This window comes from Nicotiana tabacum, chromosome 1 (genome assembly GCF_000715075.1).
Source record: "Nicotiana tabacum cultivar K326 chromosome 1, ASM71507v2, whole genome shotgun sequence".
NCBI lineage: Eukaryota > Viridiplantae > Streptophyta > Magnoliopsida > Solanales > Solanaceae > Nicotiana > Nicotiana tabacum.
Genome location: NC_134080.1, coordinates 147,459,732 through 147,487,615, shown reverse-complemented (window position 1 = coordinate 147,487,615; position 27,884 = coordinate 147,459,732).

Here is a 27,884-nt window from a genome sequence, read left to right as displayed (position 1 = left end):
AAGTTTTTACAAGAAAGGGATAGGCAGAAATATTAGCACAGTAATGAGAATAGAGATAATGAAGAATTATGAGTAAGATGCGATACATGGATGACAACGGTAGATCAAAAAGATAATAGTATTACCGGGTCCAGAGTCAGGTGAAGGAAGAGACGAGATGTGATAGGCCTTAAGACAACAAAAGAGTATAGGCCATGAAGTTATATCCTCATTTCAAGAAGTAAGTTCATGACTCTAACGTGATTACCAATAGGAAAAGCTAGACCCCAGAATAACAGAGATCAGTATGGACTGGTGAACAAGATAAAGTAAACATAAATTAGGGATTTAGTGATTTGATAATGGTCGATATCATGAGAACTTCAGATTTTGTACCAGCAATAATAGAATGGATAATAGAAGAAGATTCATGAGAAATTCAGAGAATGGTCATTCAGGAAGACACTTCCCTAAAGTAAGCAATGTACTTTGGGTTGCTTAACATTCTCTCTCTACTAGGGACAAGAGCCATACTAAGATAATATTTATCCCTTCAAGGCATCTAGTGCCTATCATTGTAGTACTCATATCTGGTTGTACTATTTTATAGTGCACCATTTGGGTGTCTCACAAGGAGATCAATACATTAGCACATTCTTACGAAACATCAACTAACGCAAACAATCCATTCACCATTTTGGGTTACTCTAACCCCAGCCGGATCCTGATATCCTATCCTTCTCTTAAACTGCACATATTAGCCCCATAGAGCATAACTGAGATGGATGTGGCTGATTGTAAATACATTTGTTACTGTTGAAGGTAACTAAAATGCTTATATCTATTTTCCTGAATTGTAAATAATGATCATCTTCACTAACTGGGTACCTCGTACCCTTCTTCATCTTGCTTCTTTTACTTGTTGACATTTGTATCTATCTTTTGAATCTCTCATTGTCTTTCACCGTATGGATGGATAGATATTCTTGCCTTGAGGCTCCTTATCAAGAAGCTTACATGTCTTACACCCATGTTCTGCTAAAGACCTCACATTTATCCATCATAGGAATGATGCAAACTTGAGTTCCTCTAACTCAACACTTCCACAACTATATCTCTTGTCAATCATCCTTCTGGATGTAGGTATCGTTCTATTACGAATATAATAGAATTTAGGAATTTGAATTCTTATAAGTGAGATCTACACACGACTAGCGTAAAAAGAAAGAGTCACAATCCAAAATGCCCTGTAGCCTCCTACTTATTAGTGTGTTGCACAACAAACCCATAAACAAGACTCTACTAGATGCGGCTTGTAGACTCCCTAGGACAGAACTGCTCTGATACCACTTTTATCATGACCCAAACTGATGGGCCGCGACAGGCACCCGGTGCATTACTCAACCGAGTACTAATGTAACGTATCTTTCTCATTACATCAACAGGGGTAAATGGGCTAGAAGGGTCGTATAAGATAACAAGAATAAAACATGAGGGAACACTCGACATAAAATGACCCAACCTAATATACTAACTTATACATATGATGTACGAGCCTATAAGGCCAACATGATCATTTGTAAACTCAAAACATAGTCCAACAAGGCTATACAAGTATCCGTATACATGACATCTGTCTACAAGCCTCTAAGAGTACATAAATAACATAAAGGTCAGGATTGAGCCCCGCTATACCAATCAATACATGTCTTAATTATACTTACCAAATAAGCAACTCTGGAGCAAAATAGAGTGCACCAACACCTTCCGTTGAGCTGATAGCCTAATTGGAGGACTCTCAACCTATCTATCGGGACCTGCGGGCATGAAACACAACGTCCCCAGGCAAAAGGGACGTTAGTGCAAATAATGTACCGAGTATGTAAGGAATGAAAATTAGGAAATAATAGACATGAGAGAAACATGGAATAAAAGATTCGACATGTAAGTCTGAATAACTCTGTGAATCATTTTATGCATAATCCCATGCATGTGCGTATAAATTTCATGTCGTGCATAGGTACATATGTTCATATCATCAAGCCTTTGAGGGCATCCCATCATATCATCTTGGCCACTGTGGGCAAAATCATCAACGTATACTAGCTGATCAGGTGGTGGTGCGTATATAACGCCATAACCTTTTTTCATATCCCATATACATAGTCATATATATATATACATATACATGTATATAACGCCATCTGGTCATGTATCAATGTACATGTATAAATGAATGCAATGCATGAGAAGTACGTCAATAAAATCTTTCGGAACGTCATAAGACCATTATGCCTCTAATTAATATCATGAAATAGACTTTATTAACTTACGTATTTTCTGAGACCCATGGACACACGATAGAATAATAAGACATGGGAAATCAAGAATATAAGCATCTCTAGTATTTCTATGAATAGGGTCATTTATGGAAGTTGTGCATTTGCTTGTTTCGTTTATATCGTATGGATCATGCCAAAAAGAAAGAAGGGTTAGCGTTAACATACCTGAGCCAATTCTCTTGACAATCCCTTTAACACACGTCAATTGCGACAACACGTAATGGCGGATCAAAGTAGGGGGAAATCTGTATGATATTCTTGAGAAAGATTATACCGTACTCCCTTACCAAATCTCATGTTTCGATATATGACTCTCACATTCTTATGACTTGCAATATCTTTCCTTTGTTTTATGGATACGTGATCTCACATTTAAGAATGCCAAATCTCTCATCTCTAATTTAGAAGAGTCTTATCTTTGGATTGGTGTGGGCCCCACTTTATGTGGTGGCTTAACCATATAATCCTTTAGTATGCCATCTTTTCTAATGAGTTAAGAGACATGGATGTTAAAGTTGTTTTCTTCCATGTGGGTGGTTATCCATTCTCAACAATAAATCACCAAGTATCTTAATTAATTGTTAATCTCCTACTAAAATCAACAATTACCCGATTATCCACATAATTAAGAATTATCTCAAATTACTTATAATACTACTCACTTTTAACAAACTTTATACATCTTGTTATTATGGTCATGTGGTACCTTGAGCGACACTAATCCATAAATACAGGGTATTGTAGCTTGGATCGTATTTTATCTCAACATGTCAAACTTCGATAAAATTCCTTTTTTTCAATTTGTTTACCCTCCTACCTTCACGAATTTACTTCACAGTTGTTTGAAAATAGCATAATTCTTATAATCTCAAAATAATCTCATTCCCGAACTTATGTTGATTAACTTACGACGAAACTTTAACATATGAAAATGCGGGATGTAACATCTCATTTCCGAGCTTTCGTCAATTTACTTATGGCGTACTTTTACGTACGAAAACATAGGGTGTAACAAAAAGGGACGTGACACCCACTAATCAAAAAGATTATATAATCGTTCACAAGTTGTCTCCATCGATCAAGCATCGGTATGAATACAAGTCTTCTAGTGTTCAAATTCTCGTACTTAGCATTTGAACACTGGGGGGAATCAATGCATGATACGACACCAAGAGTGCCACGAAAATCGGGGACTGTAAGAATCGGGATCAATGCCTTATCAGGACCAGGTACTGCATGATGAGCCCCGTAGAAATAAGTTGTACAAGTTAGCCTCATGCATTGGCAGATTTACTTACTTAAGCAAATCAATGTTTATGTGAATGTACAAAAGATAAAAGAAAAAATTATACATTATTCGTTGCTACCGAAACCCGAAGGGAGAGAAGGGTCTTCATTCTCCGTGGTGGAAGGAGGTTGTTCCCCTACCGGTTTAGGGCCTTCATCCTCTTCCGTCTCCTCTTCGGTTCTCGAATACTCGGAACTCGTATTCAAGGATTCAGTTACAGCGGGCCGCGCATGAAGATTCTCATGAATAGTTAACTCCAGTTCACGGTATTTGCCAATGCAATCATCAATATTAGCAATGCCTACTTTGGCGTCCTCCAAAGTCTTCCTCTTCATATGGTATATAGCATAGGTCTTCTCAAAGACGAGGGAATTTTCTTGATCCTGGAGTTTTGCTCGGAGCTTATCAATTTCGGCATGTAGCTCTTTTCTTTCAGCATTTATTGCACTAAGCCAGGAATTAGTTGAGTGAAGCCGGTTTTGCCCCATGACCTTTTCTTCCATTTTGGCCCTCTTCTCCTCGGAAGCATTGGCCTCCCCGGCTTTGGAGCATAAGTTGGCCTTCAAGTTATTAACTTGTTCCTTGAAGGCATACTCGGGCTCGACAGCGGCAATTACAACATCCTGAAGCTCAACCCACTTAGACTTAGCCTCTATGAGATCTTCATGCAATTGGGCAGCCTCTTGACTATGGTTAATTTTATTTTTCTTGGTTTTCTGTAACCAAACCTCAAGCTCGCTCATCTGTGCAAATTTTGACTCCAGCACTAGGAGGCGCTTTTCAAGATAGTTCCTTTCAGCCAAAAGTCAATCCCGCTCAGAAGAAAGTTCTTATTTATCCAGGATAAACCTTTGCAGGCCCTCGAAAGCAAGGAGGTTGGCATAAGAAATGTTGGAATCAAGGTTATTATTTCTAGGTACAAACGGAAAAGAAGATAGAAAGAAGTTCGGATGATACCTGTGCCTAACAATGCATACTATTGTTTATCAGGAACTCCCCAAAAAGGGAGCCCATCTTTTTCAAATCCTTCGATGAAGCCAGCGGCTTCATATCATTAGCGAGCTACACTGGCTTGGAGAGAACGTGGCACTCCTTCGAAATCGAAAGAGTGGTGCTCCACCTTCCTTGGAGATCTTGAGAAGGTATCGTATAAGTGTTCCCCAAGTTCCCGTGGTTAGGAGACAGTGGAGGAGAAATATCCCCCACTTGTTAAGTTGATGTCGGTAGAGGAGATGCAATTGGTGCTAGTGGCAAAGGAACACCTTGTGTCGATGGGTATGGAGTTGTCGATGTAGAAGGAGAAGAAGTAGCTGTGGTAGAAGGAATGGTGGTTATTGTTTGCTCAGAGGTCGAAGACAGAAGAAGCTTAGGGGCCAAACTCCTTGGACCGGAGATAGCAATAGGGGCCATGAAGTGAGAATCAACATTCTCAACCAGGTCCATTTCACCCTAGAGTGCCTGAACTTCCTCTGCTGGTTGATTTTGGAGCTCCCCCGGCTGAGCATCCGATTGAGCCAATGAAGAACCTTTTCTCTTTTGAAGGGAAGCCTCTTTATCACTGGCTTCCCCTTCATCATCGAGGACTACTGTGGACGACTTGGTTGGTGTTTTCTTTATTCTTTTCTCTAGAGTCCCAATCGAGAAGGAAAATCTCCTCTTCGGTTTCTTATTCTTGGACTGGGACTCCAAGAGGAGGCACCCTTACCGGAGGCTCGGGCGGATCCACGAGCCCTGCTTCGGTTGAAGGCATTCTACAATACCCTCTAGGCCTCCTCGGGGTCATCTAGGGCGTTGACATCGGGTTACATGATGGAACCCCTCGGGAGCCCTACGCAAGCTAAAGGACGATTAATAAATTATTCTTAAGATATTAATATTGAAGGAAAGAGAAATTTTTCTCATCGTGGTTCTTAGCTCTCCACCCGTATTTGGGAGCCATTTCTTTCCACCGATGGAATTTTGGAGTTGTAATGTCCAGGATTTCCGGATCGTGAACCCGTGTTGGTTCTCAACAGGTAGCTGAAATGAAGGAAGTCAAAGAAAATCTGCAAAACAAGAAATTATATGTTACGTTTTCATGCGTTAAAGCTTCATCGTAAGTTAATCGGCGTAAGTTTGGGAATGAGATTTATTTTGGAATTATAAGTATTAAGCTATTTCAAACAAGGGATAAGTAAATTCGAGAAGGTGAGAGGGCAAGCAAATCGAAGAAAACAAGTTTCGTCGAAGTTTGTCAATTTGGGATAAAATACGGTTTGAGCTATAATACCTGATATTTATAGACTAGTGTCATACAAGGAACTACATGACCATGATAGTAAGGTGTACAAGGTATTTTAAAAGTGAGTAGTATTTTATGTAATTTGAAAATATTCTTAATTATGTGGATAATTGAGTAATTATGGATTTTTAAGTGGGTGAATAACTTGTAAATTGAATTTTTGTGGATAATTATTTGAATGAAAATTTTGGATAATTACTAAGGGGACAATCTTACGTGGGTTTATGGAGATTTGGCAGCAAGTTAAAGCCAATTTAATGACTCATTAGTCTTTATACATTGGTGGCATGTTAGGAGAATTTTGGATAAACAATCCTCAAAAGTGGGGCCCACACCCCTAAGATACAAGCTTCTCTAAAGTACAATATTGGGAATCTTACTACAAAGTAACGTATGAGAGATGTCAATGAAGGAGTTCATGAAATCCTTTACAAGTTCTTAAAGGGCAGCGTGGTTTTCTTCAAGCTCACTTTAATATTTGAGACCAATTTTGCTTCATTTTGGTCTCTTAAAATTTCCAGGAGATGTAAGCTAGTTGTTCTTTACATAAGAAACTTACATTAGACCATAATATTTTCCTACCCCAGTACCAAATTACCATAATGGAGCACTTAGTAGGCGTTAGATTTATGTTACTATTGTGAAATTTTGCCACATTAAGGGAGTACGGTGTAATCTTTCTTAAAAGAATCGACTCAGGTATGTTAAGGTTATCCCTTCTTTCTTTTTGGCATGATCTATACGACACGAACGAAATGAGAAAATGCAAAAATTCCATAAATAACTCTATTCATAGAAATACTAGAGATGTTGATATTCTTGATTCCCTATGTGTCGCATTATTCTATCATCTTTTCATGGGTCTGAAAAATACGTAAGTTGGTAAAATTTATTTCATGATATTAATCAGAGGCATAATGGTCTTATGACGTACCGAGAGATTTTATTGACATATTTCATATGCATTTATACATGCACATTGACCCATGACTAGATGGCGTTATATACGTGTATATATATGTATATATATGTATATGGGATATGGGAAAGGTTATGGCGTTATATACGCACCACCACCTGATTAGTTGGTATACGTTGATGATTTTGCCCACAGTGGCCAAGATGATATGATGGGATGCCCTTAGAGGCTGATGATGTTATGAAACATGTACCTATGCACGACATGACATTCATACCCATATGCATGTTACTATAATTATTTCATGATTTACAAAGTTATTCAGACTTACAGGTTGAGTCATGTACTCCATATTTCTTTCATGTCTGTTATGTACTTATTTATGTACCTTACATACTCGGTACATTTTTCGTACCGACGTCCCTTTTGTCTGGGGACGCTGTGTTTCATGCCCGCAGGTCCCGATAGACAGGTCAAGAGCCCTCCAAGTAGGCTATCAGCTCAACAGAAGATGTTGGTGCGCTTCATTTGCTTTGAAGTTTCTTGTTTGGTTAGTATGATTTAGACATGTATTGTTTGGTATGGTGGGACTCTGTCCTGATCTTTATGACATTTATATACTCTTAGAGGCTTGTAGACATATGTCGTGTACGTGAAAGATTGTACATCCTTGTCGGCCTATGTTTTGAGTTTATAAATGATCATGTTGGCCTATTAGGCATGTATTTCACGTGTATATGATGATGTAATAAGAAAGATACGTTACGTTGGTACTCGATTGAGTAAGGTACCGGGCGCCCGTCACGGCCCATCGGTTTGGGTCGTGACAAAAGTGGTATTAGAGCAGTTCTGTCCTAGGGAGTCTACAAGCCGTGTCTAGTAGAGTCTTGTTTATGGGTGTGTTGTGCACCACACTTATAAGCAGGAGGCTACGGGGCATTTAGGATTGTCACTCTTTCTTCTTACTCTAGATCGTGTGGTAGAGCTCACTTATAAGAATTCAAATTCCGAAATTCTTTTTTTTATTCGTAATAAGACGATACCTACATCCGGAAAGAAGGTTAGAAAGAGAGATAGTTGTGGAAGAGCTGAGTCAGAAGAATTGGATTTTTGTATGATGCCTACGATAAGTAAATATGTGGTCTTTAGCAAATCATGTGTATACTAAGATGTGTAAGCTTCTTAATAAGGATACTTAAGGCAAGAATGCCTATCCACTCTTATTATAAAGGGAATAAGAGAATCGAAAGATAGACACAAGTTTTAGCAAGTAAAAGAGGCAAGGTGAAGAAGGGTACGAGGTACCCGGTTAATAAAGATTAACAGTATTTACAATTCAAACAGAGAAATATAAGCATTTTGAGTTACCTTCAATTTTAATAGAGGTATGGAAGCTAACAGGTGCAGTTTAAAAGAAGGGCAGGATATCAAGATCTGGCTGGGGTTAGAGTAACCCAAAATGGTGAATGGATTGTTTGTGTTAGTTGACATTTCCAAAGGATATTGAAAATGTTCTAATAGATCTCCTTGTGAGACACTTAGAGGGTGCATTCTAAAATAATACATCTAGATATGAGTATTACAAAGACATGCATTATAAGCCTTGAAGGGATAAATATTACCTTAGTGTGGCTCGCGTCCCTAGTAAAGCGAAAACGTTAAGCAACTTGAAGAGCCATTGGGTGGAGCAAAGGGAAGCTAAAAGCAAAAGAATGTCTTGTTCAAGATTTCAGAATAAAGTGATAGGCATAAATGTTAGCGGGAAATAAAAAGAGAGGTAATGAAGCATTAAGAGTAAGATGTGATACATGGATGACAACGGTAGGTCAAAAATATGACAGAGTCTATAGTCAAGTGAAGGAAAAGACGAGGGGTGACAGGCCTTGAGACAACAAAATAGTATAGGAGATAAAGTCATATCCTCATTTCAAGAAATAAATTCGCAACTCTGATGCGATTACCAAAAGGAAAAGTTAGACCCCAGAGTAATAGAAACTAGTATGGATTGGGGAACAAGATAAGCTAAACATGAATTAGGGGCTAAGTGATTTGATAATAGTCAGCATCATGAGAATTTCATATTGCGTTCCGGCGATAATAGAATGGACCATAGAAAAAGATTCATGAGAAATTCAGAGAATGGTCATTCAGGCAGACGTTTCCCTAAAAACAAGCAATGTGAGTAAAGTTAAACTTAAGGGACAGTAGGTGCCAGTTACACTAGGTGTTTTCCCTCGTGAGTAAGGAAATTTTCTATCCTTGGTATGGAAGGATTACCGCAAGGTGAGTAAGGGTCATCGATGATGTGAAAGGATACCAAAGATGAAGAGTTAAAATATCTATAGATAGATCGTCATAACTCCAAGTCTTAGTACTCCCATAAAGGGGGGAATATAGAATAATAAAGGAAGAATGCGATAAAAAATGAGAAAGGGATGAGATTACACTTATTCAAATCCCACATATATGCTACGATTCCAGAACATTATGCAAACGCAACGTAAGGGAGAAGAAGCAAGGGTTCTTTCCCGAGATGTTATTGATAATTAAGGAGCCAGTGCGAGACGTAAGTTAAGACCAAGGAAATAACCCAAGAAAGATTACTCAGAATATGGATATAATAATGGGCCAATGAGTAATTAGTAATTGATTCAGAAAGAGCCTAGTCATGACTAGACAAGAGGTTACAGACAAATCAATAGATCGTGCAAGATAAATAGAGTGAACCCCAACATGGGGAATTCAGCCTCACAGCATGACATTATAATACTTGAGATATATTCATATGGGGAAGTTAAAAAGGTACCGTACGAGTGCTACAAAAATAAAAGTGCCACTGGGAAGACAATCAAAATATCAGTTCAGAAGCAACCTACAAGCTCCAAGGCGTGGAGTAACTATGGATAAGTATAGGCAAGGAAGGACATCAGGAGGTCCGTAGAGTATACAATGTAATAAGCCCACAACTTTACAAGAGTCAGAGAGTCCTCCCTAAGTACTACAATGGAAGACAAGCTATGGAAATAAGAAAGAAGGCTTCAACCTAAACATAGTAACTCGAAGGAGAAATGGTCATGTAAAAGCAGTCTCACAACAAAAATGGTATACCCTCCAAAAGAAAGTGGCACCTACCGTGGCAAATGAACGGGAAGAAAGATCGAAGGTAATATTTGAGACTATATGAGTTGCACAAAAATTCTGGCATGTATGGAAACTAGGATGAGTTAAGTATGCATGCAACAAGGGGCAGAAAGACCAGGAAAAGTAATTGCACACATTTATAGAAAGTTGAGATGGAACGAAAGGAATTATTCGATCAATGATCCAGAGTTAGTACGTTATGGATACACTCAAGATTTTGGAGCATTATCCAAGCAACATATTTGTTGACAATCATACAGCCATAGAAGACTCCGGTATAAGTTAAAAGAAAGAATTGAGCCCAGGGCATGGACAACAGATTGAATTGTTAGAAGATTATGTCATGGATATTCCATAACACCCATAAAAGGTTAAGGTAATAACTAATACCATGAGCCACAGATCGGAAGATAGCTTAAGCCTACGTAAAGGCTGATCAGAAGGAAGAGGAAACTAAAGAATTACATCACCCCAAGTAAATCAGGAGTCTGATTATTGGACCTAAACAAATTATAGAAGTTGTGCTTAAGAACATGACATAATCACTCTTAATATCAGATGTTCAAGAGAAATAACACAACAACCATAATCTATAATGGCTCTACAAGGACACTAGTTAGAAGAAGTACCAGCCTCATAAGAAGTTAGTATTGTAAGGCCCCGAAAAAAATTTCCAAGAAATTTAAGATTTCACGGTGCCAAGGTAGGCTAATTATTTTATTTTGTATGCAAATGAGGATTAATGATATAATGGATATCAATTGGATATTTTAAATACCGTATAAATCATATTATAAGTGATTTGGGATCTAAGGAGAGGCCTAAGTCTAATCCAAGTTGGAAAATTTCATAATAGACTAAAGTTGTAAATGAGTGCGCACAAGACCTCATTTTGGACGATCATATCTCCAGTTATATAAGAAGTTGTGTGATTCACAACCTATCAAATTAAATCCCTTTGCGTCTACTTTCCAACGCATCAAACTATTCATCATTTGGAGGTGTATACAGAAAGTTACGACGATTTTACTGGGCATGTGTCATATGCACGGCCTTACCGCGGCCGCGCATATTGCAAAGTATTCTGCCTCCTTAGCGCGGCCTTAGCGCGGGCGCGCTAGTAGCAGATACCTAAATACACCTAAGGACGGGAAATGAGAGGATTTAAGTCATTTTTCAAGACTAGGGCATCCTCTCCATCACCCATCCGGTCAAGGCTTCAATTACACACCTAAGGTGAGTTTTTAAGTGTGTTTTCATGGTGATTTCACCTCTCAATCACTAGTTACAACATGATTTTGATTGGATTTCATAGGATTTCTTCAAAATCTCAAGAACACCTCAAAGTTATCTTTCAAGATTTGGTCTACAAGAGGTAAACTTATCCCTTAGACTAACATATATGGAGTTATTATGGAATTATGAGTATGAATCAAGTATTACAACTTATGATATAGTGATTGGAAGCTATAAATTCCCAATTTAAATACATGACCATGGTAGGGATTTAAAGGTGATTATTTGATGGAATTTTGTTGGTTGGGTGTGAATGGTTGATCACACATGTGATGTTAGGAGTATAAATTATTAAAGAATAATGGTGGGATGAATTGTTGGTTAATGTTGATAGTTGGATGAACCAATACTATAGTTATGAGGTGTATAGATCTATACCTACAAGGTGTTTGATAATATGTCTAAATGGCTTAAGTTATGGAATTTATTACTAATATTAGCCCTATTGAATAATGTATTGTAGATTGAAGTTACTTAAGTGTATTAGATCATTGTAGTATCATTAAGGGGCAAATTTCAGGTATGTACGGCTAAAACCCCCTTTTATTAAAAATTGAGATCACATGGTGTCCCCTCATATGTTGTATGTCCGGAATTTGATTTATGTAGTATTCATTATTTTAAAGGATTTGGGTGTTGCAAGAATATATGTGAAAGATGTACCTCAATGTGTTCAATATGCTATTCTTGGTAAATTAGGGATATGTGAAGAATGTGAAGTATATGCTAAATTGCCTAGATTTCAAGTCAAGTTTATATTGAGATTGTTATACCAAGCTATGTGAAATCCTCTATGGGTAAAGATGTTTGAAATAAATCAAAATGAATTTGGGAAATAGAGTATGGCCAACGTGCCGAGAACTTGAATTATAATGGTGCCTGGTGATGCATATGACACGCGAAAATATGAAATAGATTATGAAATGAGTCTTGCCTCTGATTTCCATAAATGACTTCAATGATAAAGTGCCCTAAAGGCTTTGTACACAATCTATGCCCATAAGCGGCTATTCGAGATAATGTTTTGCCTTATAAGTACATTCAATATGATCCAAGTTGTTACATACTTCGATGTTGAAATTATTTATTATCATGATTGTAAAAGAGTAATTCAAGAACAATTGGTGCAATTGCTTGCTTATGCCTTTGAGGTGTGTTTTTATTGCGGGTTGTTGTATCCCCTCCTTTTTGGGAGAATTCATTGTGTTTAAAGTTCCATTGTTAATAACTTGAGGTGTATAATTTCTGAAATATTGTATATGCCTAAAATTCATGATTCCTCTTAGGTGTACTTGACATCTTGAATTGAATGGCTTGCTATTGAAATTGATATTGATGTGAAATATGTGGAAATGATGTGAAATGTGGGAAAGAAGAGATTGAGTTATGAAATGAGGCCTAGTGCCAAGAATGATGTGAAGAGTTGTGGCCCCAAGTGCCGATGAAATGACATATGTGAAATGAAATGATTAATGAGAAGGGAACAATGCCTTGGTAAGGCGGCCTAGCCGATCGGGCCGAGATCGAACTCCACTCAAGATAGCGGTGGTATTGTGAATGAATTCTGGAGAAAGGGAAAATGAGATTGTAATTGAAGTATATGTCTCAAATGAGGCGACCTAGCCGATCGGGTCGAGATCGGACTCCACTCAAGATAGCGGTGGTATTGTGAATAATGTTGAATAGTATGAAATGCCCCCAAACTAAAGGTTATGGGAAAATGATGTGAAAATGGTATGATTCTTTTATTTGATAATGTTGTGATCATTTAAAGTGTTTGAGTTGCACTTGTGATTTTCTTATTATTGTATGAAAGTTCTTTCTAACTAGATGGTGTTTAGTTATACATACTAGTGCTATTCAATGGCACTAACGTCCCTTTTGCCGGGGGCGCTATATCTTTAAATGGGTGTAGGTGGTTCCATAGCAGACAGTGTTGGTCGCAGCTAGTGACGTATCTTCCTTTCAGCTGATTTGGTGAGTCCCACTTCACTTCGGGGTCTTATACCATTTTTATCATGTACTTTGTATTTAGAGGTATAGTCGGAGCCTTGTTGCCGGCATTTTCATATTATTCTTCAGTTATATTTAGAGGCTTCGTAGACAAGTTGTGGGTAGAGTTGGGTGTTGGTATCAAAGTAGAAATATTGATGTGTGGCACAAATTCATAAAGCTTGTAATATTTTCATTATTATGATTTAACTGGCTTATGAAAATGAAATGGAAGTTGTTAATGAAATACTTACTAAGTATGATTAATGGAGTCTATCTCCTATTTATTCATGAATTAGTTTGGGTAGAATAAAACCTAACAGGCTTGCTCAGTCGGGTTTACTCGGTTGAGCGCCGGTCGCGCTCCTCGAATTTTGGGGCGTGTCAAACTTGGTATCAGAGCCTAAGGTTTTAAAGTGTCCTAGGATGTCTCGGAGCCGTGTCTAGTAGAGTCCTTATTATCGGTGTGTTGTCGACCGCATCTATAAGTTGGAGGCTACTTGGACATTTAGGAACAATACCCTTATTTGATATTCTGGATCGTGAGATGAAACTAATTGTGCAATTGTCCCTCTCTAAGTCTTATTCTCAAGATTGGTAATCTTGATACCACAATCCGTGAATTTGAAGCATGTAATGAGGGATTTATCCCACCATTGAGGCCGAGTGGATTTCCTAAGGACTTGTTAGGAGAATGTGTCGAGCCATGGAGGGATTGGTAGAACTTGTTGATAAGGGGAGTACCCTTGTTCCTATTAATGTCACTGCACCACCAGATCATGTAGTATATCAGTATGTTACCAATGTATGTTACAGATATGAAGTCGGGGTGCATCAGTTAAGGCACTGCCCCGCCAATCTAGAGTCACCAAGTAAGTGACCCATTAGTACGTCATTCTGAACGCCACATACTTTTCCTGATTATATACGTACACCTATATTGGGAGCCTGCATAGATATGTTCTTAAAAAGAATCTAAATCACAAAACATTGCATGCACCTGCTCTTTGATTGAGACGTATTATTCACAAAGTCTCCCGATGACGGTTCTCTTACTTATAGCCTCCTATGGAATCGAGCTCTATAATTATGTTCCTGGATTGAGTTATAACACTATTGATACTTCCCACTTGTTTTTCCTAAATTCTCAACAAGGGACTATTCCTGATGAATTTCTTATAGAAACGTTTCATTTAAATGGACAACATCTGCTCATTTGTGCCTATACATGCACCATCATAAAATTTACCTATGTGGTGTCAAGTTCCATGCAAAGCATCCCAGTGTTGTGATCCTTCTCGAGTCACTCTTTTACTCAGTCGTGTATATGGCTTATATGATTTGAACAACCAATCTACTCTCTTGCGAATATCATTATGAAACCTTCTCACTGTCAAGTAACATGAGAGCATGCGTCAACACCTATCATATGAGTGCATATCAATCGAAATGGTCACCGTGTGCATAAAGTCTTTCTGAAAATTGAGATCCTCACATCCCCATCATAGGAAGATCTTGTGTCGCCATAACTTTCGTGTCCACTTGAGATATCCTGTAGCAAGTAGCTCACTTGGTTTCTAGTATTGTGATCACCCATGATGTGGTCTTGTGTTGCAGTCTGGGAGTTAATATAGCAGAAGTATGTAGCTCATAACAAATGATTATTTTCTCTTTATACCTCCACAATGTGTTAATTGTATTCCCTAGTTAGTGAATTCATTGTGCTAGATCCCAACACTTGTTCGATAACCATGAGAGAACATGCCCTTCTAGGTGTCACTATGACACTTCCTTTTTCAAGTAAAAACCCATGGAGAGTTCATCATGAACATCTGCAAACCTTCTATGATTATTTTGCACTGTCTCATTGAGTTTGGTTGTCTTTACACCCTCGACTTCTAGAATCATTGACTATATCATTGTCATGTGCAGGGAGTTTTTTCTACCCTTGGTATTCCACCTTTCTGGGCGGGTAGGGGTATTATTTGTCTTCCCGGAGCATCATGTTAGCCATTAGAACCCCTCTAACCAATACATGATTTCGTCCCAATATTAAGATGTCCTAGCTATGTGATTTCACTCGTGAAAGGTTGAGATTAGATGCCTTCAGATTTTTGCACATATCATGAGTATATTGATTTGGAAGGCAAGTTATTGTATCCTTACTTCTCTCATATAGTATCAATTATCAGGAAGGGTTAAGCTATTTGAAGTATGATAATCTCATAAGTGTTCAACTTCTTTTCATCCTCATGGGCTTGTGGCATATATTCCTTGTGTTAGTTAACGTTAAGAGTGTAATTCAACTTCATATGTTTTGAAACCCATATCGCATTCAAGGTGCCAGAATATTCTCATTCTTGATAACTGGATTTTCCCTACACTCCAGGAGGCGACTGGGTCACGTACTTGAATATTCCTCCTTAATGGTTCCTTTTGCCAATGTACGAGTTACCCCTATGCTTTAATTGTCCAATAGTTGATGTCGTCACAATGATTAACCATATCGGCATCATTAATAGAAATCCTCGTGTCTCTTAGCATGTAACCTTATGAAATACTCTGCTCAGCGCCTAAATGGATTCTTGAATAATTCAAGCCCAATCTTGAACTCTGCTGCTCCTTACTATATTAGATTTATTGGGTATTGAAGGTTCAAACATGTCAAAGAGGAAGTATCCCCGTGTGATCCCATATATTCGATAGGTAATTTTACCGTCAGTTTATGATAGCACATCTTAGAGTAATTGTGGAAGGTCATCAAAGGTTTAGCATGGGAGTTCGTGTAGAGATTTAGAGTTTAGGAAGGTGAAGGAGTTATTCTTAATACTTTCCCCTAAAGATGTTATGTGAGTTGATAATGAAGGTTGCCTAAGTGTAGTTCACATTGGGTTGTGCTATGAGTATGATGTTTACCATCGTTGTTCTACATGTATTATGTGTTTTCATATGTCTATGTCTAAAAAGGTAGTTGGAGACCTATTGTGTATTATCCCGGTAGAAACTATTGAACGTGAAGTTAGTGGATAGTTAGCTTATGCGAGGTATCTAGTTGTCATCCTTGTTAGATAAGTTTGAAGGTTGGGATTGTTTTCACGAATAGGTTGTGGTAAAGCTTGTAAGTCGAGGAGGCCACCTTGAAGGCCGAAAGTGTCGTGGAAAGATTCGCTTGATTGTGTAATAATTAGTTTTGGTTTGAAAGGTACCTTGTAGGTGCTATGATTTAAAATGTGCAGTCCATGTCCAGATATAATCGTGATAATGTAGATGTGTTTTTATGATGGTTTTGGTGGTTCTCTGACAAGTGGATAGGCCTAATTACAAAGGAAACTCTGGCCAAATTTTCAGAAATTTATGGAGTTAGCCAAATTCGGGGCTGTTGATATATTTCATGATGTGAACAAGCTGAAGTTACATAAGGATGGCTAATGAATGAACCTCGATCCTCATTCGAGGACGAATGATCCAAAAGGGGGGGAGAATGTAAGGCCCCGAAAAATTATTCCAAGAAATTTAAGATTTCACGGTGCCAAGGTAGGCTAATTATTTTATTTTGTGTGCAAATGAGGATTCATGATATAATGGATATCAATTGGATATGTTAATAAGTGTATAAGTCATATTATAAGTGATTTGGGGTCTAAGGAGAGGCCTAAGTCTAAGCCAAGTTGGAAAATTTCATAATAGACTAAAGTTGTAAATGAGTGAACACAAGACCTCACTTTGGACGATCATATCTCCAGTTACATAAGGAGTTGTGTGATGCACAACCTATCAAATTAAATCTCTTTGAGTCTAATTTCCAAAGCATCAAACCTTTTGTTATTTGGAGGTGTATACAGAACGTTACGACCATTTTACTGGGCATGTGTCATATGCGCGGCCTTAGCGCGACCGCGCATATTGCGAAGTATTCTGCCTCCTTAGCGCGGCCTTAGCACGGGCGCGCTAGTAGCAGACCCCTAAATACACCAAAGGACGGGAAAGGAGAGAATTTAAGTCATTTTTCAAGACTAGGGCATCCTCTCCATCACCCATCCGGTCAAGGCTTCAATTACACACCTAAGGTGAGTTTTTAAGTGCGTTTTCATGGTGATTTCACCTCTTAATCACTAGTTTCAACATGATTTTGATTGGATTTCATAGGATTTCTTCAAAATCTCAAAAATACCCCAAAGTTGTCTTTCAAGATTTGGTCTACAAGAGGTAAACTTTTACCCTTAGACTTACATATATGGAGTTATTATGGAATTATGAGTATGAATCAAGTATTACAACTTATGGTATGGTGATTGGAAGCCATAAATTCGTTGTGTTTAAAGTTCCACTGTTAATAATTTGAGGTGTATGATTTCTGAAATATTGTATATGCCCAAGATTCATGATTCCTCTCAGGTGTACTTGACATCTTGAATTGAAAGGCTTGTTGTTGAAATTGATATTGATTTGAAATATGTGGAAATGATATGAAATGTGGGAAAGAAGAGATTGAGTTATGAAATGCGGCCTAGTGCCAAGAATGATGTGAAGAGTTGTGGCCCCAAGTACCAATGAAATGACATATGTGAAATGAAATGATTAATGAGAAGGGAACAATGCCTTGGTAAAGTGGCCTAGCCGATCGGGCCGAGATCGAACTCCGCTCAAGATAGCGGTGGTATTGTGAATGAATTTTGGAGAAAGGGAAAATGAGATTGTGATTGAAGTATATGTCTCAAATGAGGCGACCTAGCCAATCGGGTCGAGATCGGACTCCGCTCAAGATAGCGGTGGTATTGTGAACAATGTTGAACAGTATGAAATGCCCCCAAACTAAAGGTTATGGGAAAATGATGTGAAAATGGCATGATTCTTTTATTTGATAATGTTGTGATCATTTAAAGTGTTTGAGTTGCACTTGTGATTTTCTTATTATTGTATGAAAGTTCTTTCTAACTAGATGGTATTTAGTTATATATACTAGTGCTATTCGATGGCACTAACGTCCCTTTTGTCGGGGGCGCTATATCTTTAAATGGATGTAGGTGGTTCTATAGCATTCAGTATTGGTCGTAGCTAGTGACGTATCTTCCTTTCAGCTGATTTGGTGAGCCTCACTTCATTTCGGGGTCTTGTACCGTTTTTATCATGTACTTTGTATTTAGAGGTATAGCCGGATCCTTGTTGCCGGAATTTCCATATTATTTTTCAGATATATTTAGAGGCTCCGTAGACAAGTTGTGGGTAGAGTCGGGTGTTGGTATCAAAGTAGAAATACTGATGTTGGCACAGATTCATAAAGCTTGTAATATTTTGATTATTATGATTTAACCAGCTTATGAAAATGAAATGGAAGTTGTTAATGAAATATTTACTAAGTATGATTAATGGAGTCCATCTCCTATTTATTCATGAATTAGTTTGGGTAGAATGAAACCTAACAGGCTTGCTCAGTCGGGTTTACTCGGTTGAGCACCGGTCGCGCTCCTCGGATTTTGGGGCGTGACAAACTTGGTATCAGAGCCTAAGGTTTTAAAGTGCTTCAAGTTATGGACGTGAATTACACCTGGGTGGAAGGGAGGTCAGGAAAGAGATCGAAGATACGATGCGATATTTTAAGGTAAGTAAGGTAAAGGTGAACAACGTACGATATATTCAAAGGCAAAAGATCGTGAATAGTCCATACTTCGGATAGAAGGCTATAAGCACGGGGATCCAATAACCGAGAATGATAGTGGCATCGGCGGCGGCATGTCTTCCAGCCTATGGTTTCTAAGTACTGAGAGATCTAGTTAAAAGAGTAGAGAAAAGTTGGAGACGATGTGATGTCTCGCTTGATGTTCCAGAATAACATAAGGAAATCTATGGTGCAAGCAAGTTGAAGGAAAGTTGCGAGTAGTATAAATGGATATGTATAGGTCGCAAGCTAAAGTATAGTAGAGCGAAAAAATTTTAAGAAGACATAAGTAAGGATAAGGAAAGTCAAATGAAAAGGTGATGAGAATGGATATGTCCTAAGGATTATGTTCAAGAAAACAAGAGAGCTAATGGTTTCACTAAGTTATAGAAAGTTCAGTATAGCCTGAATGGACTCAAAGGAGTCTAAGACTAGTAGCAATTAGAAGAGATGGAATGCTACCCTAGTAGTAGAATGAGGGTATGATTGTGATAGATAAAGGATGACGTTTTGGGCGGTCGATTGACTCGAAGAGGTTTACGAATTGTACAGGATTAAAATACCCATGTAAGGTGAATCATATTGGGATGCTATAAAATGCGGTTATGGAAGTATAGTGTCTCTCCTAGGTGGATCAATCTAATTACTCCAGATGTCCCCGATGGGACATGAGCCCTAGCGGCAGTGTAACATAAAAGGTTAAGTTATCAGGGGTAGATTATAGATCAATATTGAGGTGAATCAAAAATGGATGGATAAAAGCTATAAAGTATGAGATGAAATTAGGCCATCATTCTTAAACTGAACAGTAATGTGGAAGAATTAAAAGGCATAGATTATTGGATACACCATGAAAGTAACCTGGAATTTGATAGCAGACCTCAGTAACGAGAAATCGAGGTAAGAATTATAGTATAGTATGACCTACTTAGATGCATTAAAGTCATACGGATGAATAACCGGGTCTATGAAATAAGATATAACAATATTTGTAAGTTCGACAAAACACCGAGCAAAGAACTTCAGTAATGTCAAAAAATTGGAGGAAAAAGGAAAGAAAAGACGCATAAGCGCACTTACATTACAAGGTCAGAGTCGTACATGCTGCATGATAGAAGGTAGCAATAGTTACGAGACTAGAAGGATTCGGACCATAAGTGGTGGTGTGAGAAAGAGGCCTAAATGAGGGAATGCCCTGGCCTTTGGATTTAATCACAAAACAGTTGACTAGAGGGAAAGGAGAGTAATAAAGTATTCGGAATACATAGGGTATGAAAATGATAAATGCACCCATCAACATTCTAGGACAAATATTCCAAAGGGGGGGAATGATGTTACACCCCACATTTTCATGCGTTAAAGCTTCGTCGTAAGTTAATCGACGTAAGTTTGGGAATGAGATTGATTTTGGAATTATAAGTATTAAACTATTTCAAACAAATGATAAGTAAATTCATGAAGGTGAGACGGCAAGCAAATCGAAGAAAATAAGTTTCGTCGAAGTTTGTCGATTTGGGATAAAATACGATTCGAGCTATAATACCCGGTATTTATGGACTAGTGTCATACAAGGTACTACATGACCATGATAGTAAGGTGTATAAGGTATTTTAAAAGTGAGTAGTATTTTATGTAATTTGAGACAATTCTTAATTATGTGGATAATTGGGTAATTATGAATTTTTAAGTGGGAGAATAACTTGTAAATTGAATTTTTGTGGATAATTATTTAAATGAAGATTTTGGATAATTACTAAGGGGACAATCTTACGTGGGTTTATGGAGATTTGGCAGCAAGTTAAAGCCAATTTAATGACTCGTTAGTCTTTATACGTTGGTGGCATGTTAGGAGAATTTTGGATAAAATAATCCTCAAAAGTGGGGCTCACACCCACTAATATACAAGCTTCTCTAAACTACAATATTGGGAATCTTACTACAAAGTAACGTATGGGAGATGTCAATAAAGGAGTTCATGGAATCCTTTACAAGTTCTTAAAGGGCAGCGTGATTTTCTTCAAGCTCACTTTAATATTTGAGACCAATTTTGCTTCATTTTGGTCTTTTAAAATTTCCAGAAGATGCAAGCTAGTTGTTATTTACATAAGAAACTTACATTAGACCATAATATTTTCTTACCCCAGTACCAAATTACCACGATGGAGCACTTAGTAGGCGTTAGATTTATGTTACTATTGTGAAATTTTGCCACATTAAGGGAATATGGTGTAATCTTTCTCAAAATAATCGACTCAGGTGTGTTAAGGTTATCCCTTCTTTCTTTTTGACATGATCTATACAACACGAACGAAAGAAAAAAATGCAAAAATTCCATAAATGACTCTATTCATAGAAATACTAGAGATGTCGACGTTCTTGATTCCCTATGTGTCACATTATTCTATCATCTGTTCATGGGTCTGAAAAATACGTAAGTTGGTAAAATTTATTTCATGATATTAATTAGAAGCATAATGGTCTTATGACATACCGAGAGATTTTGTTAACATATTTTCACATGCATTTACATATGCACATTGACCCATAACCAGATAACATTATATACGCGTATATATACGTATTTATATGTATATGGAATATGGAAAAGGTTATGGCGTTATATACGCACCACCACTTGATCAGCTGGTATACGTTGATGATTTTGCCCACAGTGGCCAAGATGATATGATAGGATGCCCTTAGAGGCTGATGATGTTATGAAACATGTACCTATGCACGACATGACATTCATACGCATATGCATGATACTATAATTATTTCATGAGTTACAAAGTTATTCAGACTTACAGGTTGAGTCATGTACTCCATATTTCTTCCATGTTTGTTATGTACTTATTTATGTGCCTTACATACTCGGTACATTTTTCGTACTGACATCCCTTTTGCCTGGGGACGCTGCATTTCATGCCCGCAGGTCCGGATAGACAGGTCAAGAGCCCTCCAAGTAGGCTATCAGCTCAGCGGAAGATGTTGGTGCGCTCCATTTGCTTCGGAGTTGCTTGTTTAGTTAGTATAATTTAGACGTGTATTGTTTGGTAGGGCGGGACACTGTCCCGACCTTTATGACATTTATGTACTCTTAGGGGCTTGTAGACATATGTCGTGTATGTGAAAGATTGTACGACCTTGTCGGCCTATGTTTTGAGTTTATAAATGATTATGTTGGCCTATTAGGACCGTATGTCACGTGTATATGATGATGCAATAAGAAAGATATGTTACGTTGGTACTTGGTTGAATAAGGAACCGGGCCCCATCGCGGCCCATCGGTTTGGGTCGTGACTTTATCTGTTTATGAAGAAAGGAAACAAATATTCGAAGACTTACGGAAAAGATTCCATGACTCGGGGAAAGCTGGAGTTGTATAAGGATGATGTCCCTGGTAGCAATAAAAATGAAACTCTCCATCCATCCAAGGTCGTTGTCATTATCTACGCTAGTGAGAAGTGCGTGATGGCCATGCTTGCTGAAATTTAACACTCCCCCGCGGAAATCTTGTGGGTGTAAAGATTCATCATACGTGCGAGAGTTAGGGTTTCCCCAGTCTCAGTGCACAACTAACGAAGGCAGGCCACAGTTTGGTATATCGAAGGGCCTACTTCTGCCAAGCAGACCTGGTACCCGTGGCAAAATTCTAGAGTTATTGGGTCAAGTCCTTCGCTCGTGTTACAACCCATATCCACATGTGTTAGTTAATGCCATATATTAGTTAACATAAATCCAAGAAAGAATTATCTTTGAGATGATAAGAAGTCAATCCTATTGGTCTTAAGTGATACAAGAGTGTATAAGGGTGATTAAAAGTATTAGAAGTTAAATGAATCAAGGATGTTGTAACTCGTATTTTCAAGTAATCTAGCGGTGCTTAATACACTCAAGAGTTTATTTATTAAGGTATTTTAATCATATAATATCCGTATCATAAGTCTTGAAGTCAAACGAGTTATGAAACAAAAGTCGACAAAAGTTGTCGCAACTTAGGTTCATAATTTTACTTAAATATTAGGTCAAATGTTTCTAATCTTTCTCCTAATTTACAAGTAATTACGGGGTGATCTACAAACCAAATTAAATATCTATGAGTCTAGTTTCCAACGCATTAAACCGTTCATCAATACGATCTCGGAGTAGAGAGATATTCGCGTTTTCGCGAGACCGCGCCAAGCACCTCTCTATGGGGCCCACTAAGGCGGTTTAAGACATTTAGACCTATATAGGATGCCTCCAACCCGTTTTAAGTCATTGCTTCTCACTATTTTCAGACCTTAGAACCCTATGAACATCCTCTCAAGGTTCTCTCAAGATTCAAGACCCAAAAAAGGGGCAAACAACACAAATCAAGTGTCGGGAATTCCGTGGCGCTAGTAAGTCTCTTGTTCTTCTTGTTGTTGCTCATTTTTGTGTCGTTCCAACTCGTGTGGGAGGTTGTTTTAAAGGGTTTATGTTCTGTAAATACTCCCTCATGTTCTTAATATCAATCCTAGGTGATTTCAAGCCTTCTAAAGTGATTCTAGTGCCGAAAAACACTAATTGATCGCTAGTTTCGCTTTTTTGTTGTTGTAGCAGTATTGGAGGGATATTTCATGGAAATTTAAGGTCAAATTGGAGTTTTTATTTCTGTATAAAGGTAAGGAACCTATTAATCTATATGTATTTAAGATTATCCAAGTTGCGGCTAAGCCATTGAAGCTAGAACTTGTGAAACATATATCGAAAGGCTTGGTAGTAATGTTATTGTTTTGTGGACTGTTTTGCGTTGCTGTTGGGCTGCATATTTTACTACTGTTTTGTGGAGTTTTGGAGGAGGAAGGGTGTGGAGAAACACCATATATATGTACGGTTATGGGCTGATAGTTATTCGTAACATTTCCAGGTTGTTTGACACGACTACGGTGGTCGTCGTATGTATGGAGTGATTAGGTTGTGTGTGGACTATTTTGGGAGGCTCAATATGTTTATTATTGATGTTTTTTGGGCTGTTTGGTGACTGTTTTAAATGGTGTGAGGTCATATATATAGGGGAGGTGCTGTCCGTTTCATCATAAAATAGGTTGTGGTCGATACATAATAGTTATGACGCTTAAATGATAACGATAGTATCGTTTCTCTTATTGTAGACTAAGGAGTTTTGACAATTGCATAGCTTGAGATTGGGGCAATATATACAAGGTATGTGAGGCTATCCATTTCCTTCTTTTGCACGACTCCGCTTGTACATAATGTAATGAACGAGCTTCCAAGATACTCTACTCTTAGAAGCTAGCGGTACTTACATTGTTTTCCCTCTTATGGAACGATTGATGTTAATGTTGCTTCTCTTATTCTTATGTTATCAATGTTGGTGGTACTTCCTAATTCTTATAAGGTTCATAGTGAAGAGTTAGTCCTAATAACGTGTACAGAGGATACCGACCTAACGTCACTCCGAAAGGTTTAGAATGTGATTCCATGAGTCGATCATGCATTATATATATGTATCTATTTTACTCTACCGAGCCACGCTATAGTTAGCCGGGTACGGCACCTATTGTACAACCACTGATCAGTTGGGTTTTACCGAGCTCCACGTGGCCGGGTACGATTTTACCGAGCCTTATGATGGCCGGGTACGTTTCTTTTACCGAGCCTATTATGGACGGGTACGATATGATGATGATGATGCCCACAGAGGCGAATGTTTTAAGGGTTTATGTATTTATACATATGTATCATGCATTTCATGTAAGTAGCCCTCAGAGGTACTAAGATGTTACAGGTTGTATATTCTCTATCCTTGCTTATATTACTGATCGTATTTATGGTTCCCTGCCTTACATACTCAGTACTTTATTCGTATTGACGTCCTTTTATTTGTGGACGCTGCATGTCGTGCTGCAGGTCCTGATAGACAGGCAGGTGCAGCTCCCCCACCACAGTAGGCTGTCCAGTTCAGTGGTGATTGGTGAGATCCCTTCTACGGACTTGCCTTGGTCTTGGTATGCATTTTTGTTATAGATATTATGGGTATGTCGGGGCCCTGTTCCGGCTATGTTGCAGCACTTATGTTCCTTTAGAGGCTCATAGACAGGTGTCGACTCATGTATAGTTTGGTATGCCTTGTCGGCTAGTTTTTGTTGTATAGTCTTTCATAGTAGCATGGTAGCTCATACCTTATATGTAGTTTCTTGATTGTCTGGTCATCCCCTGCTATGTATGTTCATGCCGTCATATTTTATTGTTGGTTGCCCATGATCCAGGTCTACCATTTATATTGATCTCGTCAGCCCTAAAAGATAATAATGAAGGTTAGATGAAATGTACGTTGGTGCTCGGCAAGTGTGGTCGGGTGCTAGTCATGGCCCTCCAGTTTGGGTCGTGACAAACTTGGTATCAGAGCAAGTCTGTCCTAGGGGTTGTCTATGAGCCGTGTCTAGTAGATTCTTGATTATGGATGTGTAGCGCGCCACATTTATAATCAGGAGGCTACATGACATCTAGGGTTGTTACCTTCTTCCTGAATCTAGATCGTGCGTAGAGTTGAGTCGTAAGTGTTCGTCTCTAATATTCACCTTGTTTTTTTCAGTGATGCCTTCGACTAGGAAGCAAACAATTAGTAGACGGCTTGATACAGCAGCGGGAGAGGGTACCAGTCAGGTGCCCCAAGTCAGAGCAGGACAAAGTGAGGCTTAGAGTGAGATGCCCTCTCATACCTCATCTACTCCATCTCCTCCAGAAGATATTAGAAGGCACCCAGCGCCTCCAGTTCCTCCGCCTGGCACTCCAGACCAGGATATGCAGAGTGCTTTGCAGTTATTGACTAGCTTGGTAGCTGCTCAAGCTCAGAGGCAGAATATAGGTGCTGCTGAGAAACTAGTTAGTACAAGAGTTCGTGATTTTATTAATTTAGACCCTCCAGTGTTTACCGGATCAGACCCCAAGGAGGACCCACAGACTTTTATTGACCAGGTTCATCGTACACTTTGTGTTATGCATGTTAGTGATACAGAGGCAGTAGAGTTGGCTTCTTATCGGCTACGGGATTTAGCGGTTCTCTGGTATGATAGTTGGGAGAGATCCAGGGGTCCGAACCCTCCTCCAGCTGTGTGGAAGGAATTTTCTGAGGCCTTTCTTCGTCACTACTTGCCAGTTGAGATACGACGAGCTAGAGCTGATAAGTTCTTGAACCTTAGACAAGGTAATATGAGTGTGCGAGAGTACAGTATGCAGTTTGATTCTTTGGCAAGGTATGCTCCCCATATGGTGGCCGAGATGAGTGATAGGGTGCATATGTTCGTGAAAGGGTTGGGACCACATTTGATAAATGAGTGTACGATAGCCTCCTTTATGGAGGGCATGGATATTTCCCGTATTCAAACTTATGCCAGACCCTAGAGGATCGTAAGCGTCAGCAGAGGGCAGTTAGGGAGCAGGATAGGGGCCAGCATAAGAGGGCGAGATTTGCAGGGTATTCTGATGACTTCAGAGGCAGCATCAGGCCACAGTTTTCGAGGAGTTCGGTGCCACCTGTAGCTAGTGCTCCTCCACAGTTTCAGAGGCCTCGATATGATCGATCCTATTCTGGTCTAGGTCAGAGTTCGCGGGCATCTGGCTCGTAACATCATAGGGATTCTAGTCAGATGAGACCCACAACACCACATTGTGATCAGTGCGGCAAGGCCCACTTTGGACTGTGTCGTCGAGGTTTTGATGCATGCTATTCGTGCGGACAGCCTGGCCATATGATGCGGGATTGTCCTAATAGAGGAGGTGATGGTATGGCTCAGCCGACTGGATCTATGTCTGGTTCTTCCTCATTAGTTCGACCTCCAGCACGGGGTTTTCAGTAGTCGACAGGTCGTGGTAGGGGTAGAGGTGCAGTGCCGAGTTCGAGTGGTGCTCAAAATCGAACATATGCTCTAGTAGGTCGACAGTATCTTGAGTCGTCTCCAGATGTTGTTATAGGTATTATATCTGTGTTTTCTTATGATGTATTTGCACTGATTGATCCGGGATCTACATTATTATATGTTACACCCTTTGTGGCTAATAAGTTTGGCATTGAACCTGAATTGATAAGTAAACCCCTTGCGGTATCTACTCCGATAGGAGATTCTGTGATTGCTAGAAGGGTATATAGAGGTTGCACTGTGATGATTTGTAGTCGTCAAACCTCGGCAAATTTATTTGAGTTAGAAATGGTTGATTTTGATGTGATAATGGGAATGGACTTGTTGGCCTCATGCTATGCAAATGTTGATTGTCGTACGAAGATGGTTAGGTTCCAATTTCTGGGTGAACCCGTCATTGAATGGAAAGGGAACATTGCTACACCGAAAGGTAGGTTTATTTCCTATCTTAAGGCAAGGAAAATGATCTCAAAAGGTTACATTTATCATCTCGTTCGTGTTAGGGATGCGGAGGCGAAACCGCCTACTTTACAATCAATCCCTATGGTCAACGAATTCCCAGATGTTTTCCCAGATGAACTCCCAGGCCTTCCTCCTGAAAGGGAGATTGATTTTAGCATTGATGTGTTGCCTGACACTCAACCGATCTCTATTCCTCCATACAGAATGGCCCCGGTAGAGTTGCGAGAGTTGAAGGTGAAGTTGAAGGACTTGCTGGATAATGGCTTTATTAGGCCTAGCACTTCAACTTGGGGTGCACCAGTCCTATTCGTGCGGAATAAAGACGGGTCGTTACGGATGTGTATCGACTATCGACAGTTGAATAAGTCTACTATAAAGAACAAGTATCCACTTCCAAGAATTGATGACCTGTTTGACCAACTCCAGGGTGCCAAGTATTTCTCCAAGATTGATTTACGTTCAGGGTATCATCAGTTGAGGGTTAGGGAGAAGGATATTCCAAAGACGGCCTTCCGGACAAGATATGGGCACTTTGAGTTCTTGGTGATGTCGTTCGGGCTAACAAATGCCCCAGCAGCTTTTATGGATCTCATGAATACTATATTCAGGCCCTATCTTGAT